General features: G+C 47.2%; 1 non-coding gene across 1 annotated transcript; it reads right to left on the reverse strand.

Moving 5' to 3' along the window:
- Window positions 1-1,699: 1,699 nt before the first annotated feature.
- Window positions 1,700-1,771, reverse strand: TRNAC-GCA (transfer RNA cysteine (anticodon GCA)). Its single transcript has one exon. It is a non-coding gene; the product is annotated as a tRNA-Cys (tRNA).
- Between the last annotated feature and the right edge of the window lie 7,842 nt (window positions 1,772-9,613).

Genomic DNA, 9,613 nt, shown 5'->3' on the forward strand with positions numbered 1-9,613 from the left:
CTGTGAGTAGAGGAGGGGCCCAACGCACACATCACTCTCAGACTACCATATACTAACTGCAAACAAGTGAGACTTAGCCTCGTCCTTGGTAGGAGGTCACTGGCATCAGAAATGATCCTGCAGCGCTGGGAGCAGCTGACATCCTGGGTCCCAGGATCAAGGAGTTTTGTTAAAATAAACCTGGCAGAAAGCAACACTGTGCATTTGGGTGGAAGCAACACTGCGCATTTGGGTTGAGTTGTATTCTTTGTTCTAGGGAATGAAGGATTTGAGCCACAAAAGTTGTTTCTCTAAATATTTGTTATCTCAAATGATACTTTTGTATCAAACCAGATTTTTTCTTGGTCTTAATGAGTGACACAAAGTAGTAATGTTTGGCCACTCTTGTAATATTGGGAGAAGAGGGGGTGGTGCAGTGTTTTATGTGGTACAGAGAAGGGACTTTGAAATGATCACCGCCTGCCTTGGCTGAGATGGTGCATGTCAGAATTAGAGACCCCTGTATAATTGCAGCCCTTTAGTGAGGCCTTCTCTGCTAGACAGGTACGCAGTCCTTGGAGAGGGTACTGGTGAGTATGGGCCTTTTTAGCCTGAGGCCTGCAATGAAGTGTCAGTTGCTGTGATCCAATCTGGATCTGTGTCACTCACTGCACAGCATTCCCCATTTATGCTTTTTAATTCTCAGAGTTTTAGACAGAATGTTCATATCAACTCCCCCGACACACACACACCCGAAGCTACACTCCTGTTTATTCCACTTCAAGTTCATCATCAAAGTCACTTGTTAAAAAAAGAGAATTGATATTTATTCCCACCACTTTGCTCCCCTCTCCTCGCTTTCCCAGTTTTCCTCCCTTTTCCCTGGCCTCATGTCTACCTCCCTGCACTTGTTTCGGAGTGTACCAACCCCTGCACCTTCCTATTCTGGCCGGAATGAAAGCCCAAATCAGCCCTGGCAAAATGTTGGGAGCAGCCGCCCCCTGCAGGAGACCACGACTAGCATCAGGGCTGGGAGCTTCCACGGTTGGGTGATGGCAGCCATACATGAAGAAGCCCTGCTTCCCCCCTGACCTGGAGCCTAGTGGAACACGCCAGAGTCACAGAGGAGCCAGTCTCACCCTGTCCAATGGCGACCGCTGCGTCAGAGGCGGCCATGTTAATGTGACATAATAAACGCGAACAACATTGAAAACTTCAAAGGGGAGGAGGCGGGGCATACTTCCAAAGAGGAACAGCAGCTGTCACATGAAGACGGGCAGCACAACGTACACCCCAGCTGAAGAGCGGCGGTGCACCCCGCAGGGGGCCGGAGTCCGCCTCCACGGGGTGATAGTGCACCTCCTCACGGAGGTGACGCAATGATGGAGGCAGGCGGCACTAGGACCCTGCGGCCACTGGGGGAGGGAGCAGAGCCGGGGCTCTATTGCTTCGCTCGTTTATGTATTTTTATTTTTAAAGCATTTTAACACCAAGGCGCTTGAGTGCCTAATTTTATTTTCAAGGAATGAGCTTGAACTACAAAATTATTACCACCAACAAAATAAACACGTTTCCTTAAACAGTCACCATGCGCGGCGCAGGGTCTCGTGGAGTCTAAAGCACAAGCAAAGGCCAGAACTATAAAAACGGAACAACATTTTACAACAAGCACTTCTATTTAAACTCGAGTGTCACATAAAATAAGTAAAAAAAAATGTGAAGGGGACACCCGGATTTGAACCAGGGACCTCTTGATCTGCAGTCAAATGCTCTACCACTGAGCTATATCCCCACATGGATTCTTAACAGTCAGTGAGTTATATAACCAAGTTATTGAAGGCATGCCGTATTGATTTACATATGTTTTTAGATATTGTTCCTATCTGTCATCACTTTGGTGTGCCTAACCTATAATTTCCCATCCTTCTCACGATTTTATCACTGAGCTATATAGCGGGGCTTCAAGGCACGCCCCGAATATGGTTACATTTCAACTTCTGAATGCGCACTGAAAGCCTTTTAAATTGCGTTTTTGTATTAAACGCCAGTGCATGGATGAAATGGGGCGGTGGGGTTAGTAAAGCGACACCATACACACTCCACATCAGCAGGGGCATAGCTTCAGGGGAGGTGTGTTTGGGGTGTTAAGTCACCACATCCAATACATGTATTTTCTGATAAATAGTTGAGTACATGATGTGTTTTCAGTAGGGTATTGTAAGGCGTCAGTTTGAATTCACCAGGAACTTTTACATACTCACAGACAAAAACGTACACAAACACTCGCCCTCTCTTTTTTAAAATTTTTGGTTATGTTGAAAAATATTGTGTTTTCTCTCTTAGTACTCTTGTTACTCTCCATTCCTCTCTCTTTACCTATTCACTGCCCTTTAGGCCGACCCCATGCACCCTGCTTGTCGTACATTGTATTTAAACCAGTGTTTAATTTGTAAAAAATAATTGTGCCAGGTCCCTCATCAGGACGGCGCCATCCTCTGCCCCCGCCAGCACTGCCAATGAGTGCCAACATAACAACTAACCAACACACTCTTTCAAGAGTGACAAGTCATTCCATTTCCGGCACCCAAAGCTATATAAATTGGTCAGGTGACGTGTATTAGTCAATTTCAAAGTAAATTAAATTGATATTAAACTTGTGTTGTGCTCATCTCTAAATTCGGCAGACACCGCAACCATGTCTCAGACTGACATAAGTGGAAGTATTGCCAATTAAGTGCTGGTGCCGAGCACCGGAAACCACCGGCTCAAATGAAGCATTAATTTATTATATGCCAGCGTTATTATCAGAACATCTGAAGCTCCGCACCCCCACCCTACCCTCCCAAACTTACTGACCAAGCTACTCCCCTAGGAATCAGGGCCGGCCTTGGGCAGGGGTGAGCTAGGCCCAAGCCCAAGGCGCTAATATTCAGAGGCACGCCGCAGAGGACTGTCTGACTTAACCGCATCGCTGCAGCGGCTTTTCCCGCTGGGTGCGGCAGATTGCAAAAACCCGCGTTACATGAGGAGCTCAGCTCGTCATCAGCATACGATGGTCTCAATGCGGTCCTGTTAAAGCCTTTGTAATCAGCCCTTAATGTACCTCAGTGTTCTTGTTAGCACCCCACCAACCCCCTGCCCTCCTCCCATCCTCCTCACACATCCTGCCATCACAAAGCAACGACCCCCTGCCCCCACAACAAACACCAAATTTTTCTTCCGCCCAGGTAACTGTCCCAGCCAATCTAATTTAGGGCTGGCCCTGGGTGGAGTTATATTTCTAGATTCCCCATACTCGGTAGGAGATGGCGCTGCAGGACCAATTAACCAAAAAAAAGATATCCAGAGCTGCGCAATTATCCTATCCCCAGTGGGTGGGGAGGGAACCATTGGCAAGTGGAAGGAAAAGAGAAAATGCAAAGCAAACCCTAAAATAATGAATGTTTTCAGATCTTTTCAGAAAAATTGCCTGATTATTTACTGGTAATCAACATTCTCCGAGTCCTGGTCTTCCTCCTCACAGTCCTGGCAGAGTGAGCATCTGCTCCCTACACCACAGAAGTTTCACCAAGCCAACACCACACACTTCCCCTCCCAATTGTCTTTCCATCATACAAAATAAAAGGAAGCCTCTCCGTCCCCAATTCCTGTTATGTCCAAGCTTGCTTTTTTAGGTCTCGCTAGACCTATTGTTACCGAGATCCTTGTCAAGCGACCTAGATCTGGCCACGAGCGCCGATTACACCTTGTGGACGCGCCCCCTGGCCCCGCCCCCCCAGCCGTGCACATCTCTTGCTCCAACTGTGCAAGGCAGCCTCTCGCCTCTCAATCACGCGCACACACACACACACACACACACAGGAGTGCACAGAACCCCCACCCCACACAACTAAGCGGCACACTCAGACACATGCACACACATTCCACCACCAATACCACACACCCCCACTCACCTGGCTCTTTCAGTCTCGGCATCGGCATCAGGCTCCATGTCTTCTCCGGCGATCCTCCCCTGCTTACGTGCACGCTCACGGCGGCGTCTCGAGCTCTCCAACCTCGTGCACTACTCACGCCTGAACCTGGTGCGCGTGCAGCAGTTCGTTTCATTCTTGTTTTGTACTACATATTCTTTTAGCCTTAAAAAACGGGCTAACTTTTGTTCGCTAGAGAAATAGTTCGAGTTATTCAAGCAGCTATGTAAGGAAAAGTCAGGAATCTTCACGAGTATCTGCTTTAATATGGAACGGAATAACTTTACCCAATGTAAAATATATTTCCTACACGAAAAGAAAAATGCAAGCATTAGTAGAGTTATTTATTTTTACTTATGCCCGTACAGTAAATTAAAATTTCTACAGTCGTGACATATACGGTACATGTTTGCTAAATAAAACGTAATTCGAATGTTCCAAAACTGCACGAATTAGGCTATGAATACAGTTGCGTCTGTTCTGTCCTCTTTCTACTTCGCATAGAGTGTAAACACGCAACTAAAACAGTCTAGTATGATTAATGCCACAATTAGTGTCTCGATCCAAAAACTACATTTCCCGGCTTTCTCTAGTTTCGTTGTCCATGCAGGCGTCCCAGGTTTACAGGGAGGGCGGGACGGCGGAATGTATGCGAGTTGTGATTGGTCCACTCCTGTTTACGCCTCGCTTCCATTGGCTGCAGCTGCCTGACGCCCCCCTCGGTAGGCTGCACCGTAAGATCCGGCCGTGGGAGTGGAAGAGACCCGTGTGTGTCAGGCTGGGCTCTTGTACCCATGGAGGACGCCGAGGGGGCTGTGGCAGGGGCGCAGGTCGGAGACTTTCATGGTGACGAGGAGATCATCGAGGTGTTGGAGCTGAATGACGACGACCCGGACCCGGGTACTGAGGGGGTGCAGTGGGGTCAGGGGTGATTCCTGGACATAGGGGCCCTTTCTAGCACTGAGAGCAGTCACTTTTAATGAGTTCTGATGTTGATATTCTGGTCTATGTTGTTCTTTTTATTGTATGCTGTGGGTCCATACTGTGGGGTTGTCACAATTTCAAAGGATGGCTTTTTCGAAAGTAGGCATGAAGTAAAATAACGGGAGGCCCCCAGCCACTATTTCGAGAACTGCTGTGGTGTAGGGTCGTTGCTACGTGTTGTAGGGGGAACAGTGCCATAGGTGGGTACGACACGAGTAGCAGGGAAGGGCTCGCAGGTCCTTTATCATTAGTAAGTTCATTGTATAGTCCTCTGATTAATAACAAGCCCTTGTTCATGAGGGACGCTCTCAGAGTCCCGGCTGGACCTCGTAGGTGCTACAACCTGCACCTGCCTCAGTGCAACGATGAAAGCGTGTGCTAGTCTGCCTTGCCGAATCTGTTGTGAAGGGAAAATAAATGACACTTGATGCTTTCTTTGAAAAACAGTAGCTTGCTTTCCTGCTGCCAAGCTGTACATGCTCCTCAAGGAAGCAAAGCTTGCGCTATTGCTGCTCAATATGTGATACATGACTCCATGTCGTGTATAATACCTCTTCCAAATCATGACTTTTTGGCCAACTGCACTTTGCATGTCTTTTAACTCATAATGCAGCGTTAAAAGCAAACCCATAAGTCCCACAGTGCAATATTCTGTTGGCTGAATTGCCAGTATTGGCTGTAGGTATTGTGTTATAGTGCCACTGGTAGACTTGTAAAAGTGCTAATTAAAATGAAGCACTGGACTTCCGGCTATTTTTCCAGAAGGCAGTCAAAAAGTAAACAGATCAGTGTGCGAGAGGATATCGGGAGCCATTCAAATGCAGATGACAGCATATTCTTGCTAATTCGATAACATTAACACTCCTTCAAAAAATTAAATCTGAAGGCAAAAAAGAATGTATTTACCCAATGAATGCAAGTTAGGGCTCCTCAGCCAGGTGTAGCTTGGTTCCAGTGGGCGTAAGTGTCACTGAGCAAATAAAAACAATTTAATGATATGAAGCAAGGAGGAAAGTCTTACTTTAGCATGTTCCTCAGCAGCGTGGCACCATTAACACGTTTTTGCACAGGATCTGGCCTCGTCATGCACCATTTTGGCCACTGATCACTAGTGTAATGATTTTAGTACTGATCATATGTGATTGTATCTGTTGGCTTACACATTTAGGTGTGAAAGCACATATCAGCACCCTCAAATATTTACATAATCATGAGGAAAAGGGTTCATGATTAAATATGCAAGGTTCGATGGGGAACTAAAAAGGCAATTATTGTAAAACTGATTTTTGTATGTAACATTAATGCACTGGCATGCGTAGTTAGTGACTTGGACAAGTTGACGGGAGAACTCCTGTTCTTATTTATTCCTACTGGGCTGAGACACCAGTTTTTCCAAAAGTGGATTTCTTGATCAGTCCAACCTGGACACACATTCTCTTCCCAGGATTAATCTGTGGCCAGTTGACAAATGTTTTTTGAAGAATTAATTTAAGAAAGTTGGAGATGTCTCCTGATTGTTATTGGATCTGCACTTTTGTTGGATGTTTAAAAGATTTGGTTGTCATCAGCATGTGTAAAGTGTAGGGGAATCCATTTTAATGGCTGTTTAAACATGCAGAAGAGCTTACACTGGATGTTCCTTTTCATCGTAGAGTACCCTTGCTCATACGTTTGCAGAGGGATGCACAGCTAGGGATATTCAGGGAGAACTTTTCTGGATCAACCAAATACTTTCAAAATATTGAACTTGATGGACTCGAGAATTATAAGACGAGAGAATAGGTGGAAGATGGTGGAGAGTTTTGTGAAGATAGTTGTTGATTTTACCCGGCACGGAATTACAACCTGGATTAAGGACTGAGTTCATTAAGGAAACTTCATAGAACATACGGCCCAGAGGAAGTTGTGGAGCACACCCCATCATGACGAAACGCGTGTTGGCTCTAAGGGGAACAAGCATTGGCAAAGCCAATAGGTCTCACCCCTTCTGGCCTGCTGGATCTGCCAATGCTTTTTACCAATGCTCAAAGACAGGAAAAGGCGCACTGAGGTTGCCGCTGTTGCAGGCTGCTTCTTATTTCTGGCATGCAAGTTGTTAAGAATGCACATGCATTAACATGCAGGGTTGCACTTCCAGAAGGATGTGGGCTCCCTTTTCTTTTGTTTTTATTTAAGGGCGGGAAATACTTACGTTGGCATATGAAAAAACTAACTTGGATTAGGGTGACATCGCTTTTCATATAGCGTAGTAGTGACTGATGCAAATAATGTGTGGTCCCCCAGGGTTCTCAAACAGCTGTAGGTAACCTGCCTTACGTAGACTAGATTCTACATACACCTTCCATCGAATGTACCTGCCTTTATCGCACAGGAGCAAAAACAACAGTTGATGGACAGAATGCAGAACAATTCACCCCAGTACAGAGATCTGGGCCCAAATCCATCGTTTTTTGCTCACCAGGCCATTCCATTTTGAACCCAGCCATATGCAAATCAGTCTTGACCCTGTGCCCCATGGGAACAGTCCAGCCCGAACTGTCAAGCCAGGTCCTCCCTGGACTGGAAACCAGCATCCTAGGACCGGTTTCTGGCTTTCAGCGCTCATCAGCCAGGATAGCTTGATTCCAGTGGCATGGAGAGCATGGGACTCACGTCTGAGCATACCCGTCCCACTCTGGGTGATAAATGCAAAAACAGTTGGTGGACAGAATGCAGAAGAATGTAATACATTCACCCCAATACAGAGATCTGGGCCTAAATCCATTGTTTTTTTGCTCACCATGCCATTCCAGTTTGAACCCAACCATATGCAAATCTGTCTTGACCCTGTGCCCCATGAGAACAGTCCAGCCCGAACTGCCAAGCCAGGTCCTCCCTGGACTGGAAACAAGCATCCTAGGACGGGTTTCGGGCTTTCAGCCCTCATCAGCCAGGATAGCTTGATTCCAGTGGCATGGAGAGCACGGGACTCACGTCGGGTGGCAAATGCAAAAACAGTCCAGCCCGAACTGCTTGTTTCCGGTCCAGGGAAGACCTGGCTTGGCAGTTCGGGCTGGACTGTTCCCATGAGGCACAGGGTCAGACTGATTTGCATATGGCCATGTCTGAACTGGGGTGGCAGAGCGAGCTAAAGAATGATGATGGATTAAACCCAGATCAGTTGACTGGGGGTGAGTGCTTGCAATGTTCAACACTCCGTCCATCATCTCCTTTGGTTTTGCTTTTTAGCGCACAGGAGGCAATCCGCAATAATGTCTCTATTGAGACCTGCGACTGTGTTTCTCCACACAGCAAGCCACAACAGAGGATGGGCGCTAATGTAATCTTCGACAAAAGGGGTATTCAGAATCTGTCTTCTTCAGCTTGGATTAAATTACACTTATTAATGCCCCAGACTTAAGCCCCATAAGTAGCAATTGGGAGACTTAGTATTTTAAAAATCTTCAGTAGAGGGACAGATGTTTCCCCTATCCTCGGTTGCAGTAAACTGAGCAATGAGCTAATCACTCTAGAGAATTTGTCCCCGCTATATCATGGGAACTCACAAACATTTTCCCAGGGGCCGCAAAGTTTGGTCTTTGGTGTGGGCCACGCTGATGCCACTGTGGGGGCGAGGGGGGTCGTTTGTGAAGTGGGTGTAGGAGAAGGGGAGCTTTTATATCTACCTGCTAAAATCAATTGACCAATGTCAAACCATAAAAAATGGGATGCTTCTCCACTTGCACAGGGTCACACAATTTGGTCAATTGTTTTATTTCAATTTCCCTCCTTTTTAGGTCGAGCCTGGCGTACACAGCGCGAAGCTGTCACCAGCGAGGCTTATTGTTGTGGACTTGCCTCGGAAGTAGGACAGGAGATGGGCACGCGCAGAGCTTTTGGCGATTTGAGCAGGTGTACATGCACGTGGTTTGCACATCTCCTGTCCCGCTTCCCAGGCAAGTCAGCCTGCAGTTTCACTTTCCATTCCCCCGTCTGCTCCACGTACACATCTTTGGGGCCGGGATTAGAAGCGGTAGTTTGAGAGGCGGCAATTTCGAGCGTGGCTTAAATAATAAACGCTGACTCAACATAGGAGAGCTGCCGGCTGGGGTTGTTGTTCAGTCCCAGCAGTTTGCGCGTCCGCACAAAAACACACCTCCCAGTAATTTATAACAAAATGCACACTCACTCCATTCCCTCGCGGCTGGTTCGCTGCACATTCTTTCAATGCACACCATGCCCAGTTAGGCTTTAACTGCCACGTTCAAAACGGAAACCATCAGGGGCCGGCTGCTACACTAATACCGACTCATACTTTTTGACGCCTTTTTTTAAAGTTTCTTGATTTGGTCATTGCAATATAAATTAAAGTGCCAAGAAGTGTCTGCTGCTGAGCCAACGTTCTACGCTTTGCTGTAACTGGTGCCTATCTCCACTACTGCATTGTGTACGCAAGTTTATATTCTCCATTTATAAATTCTGGAGGAACACTCTCCAGTAAACAGCCCAGTGCCCCAGAAGTGCGTATGTTAATTCCAGTCACACGAGGCAAATGCCGAAGCTGTTCGTGCGCAGATCCCCTTACCGCGCTCTCCCGCCGGCCGCCACTGCACCCAGACGTGCACCCAGGCTGCGCGCCCATTCAGGAGTGCGCGTATCCCTTGCACTTCAGGTGCCCGGAGCGCTGTGTCCCCGCCCGC

The sequence above is a fragment of the Lissotriton vulgaris genome, chromosome 1_1, assembly GCF_964263255.1.
Source record: "Lissotriton vulgaris chromosome 1_1, aLisVul1.2, whole genome shotgun sequence".
In the NCBI taxonomy this organism is placed as follows: Eukaryota; Metazoa; Chordata; class Amphibia; order Caudata; family Salamandridae; genus Lissotriton; species Lissotriton vulgaris.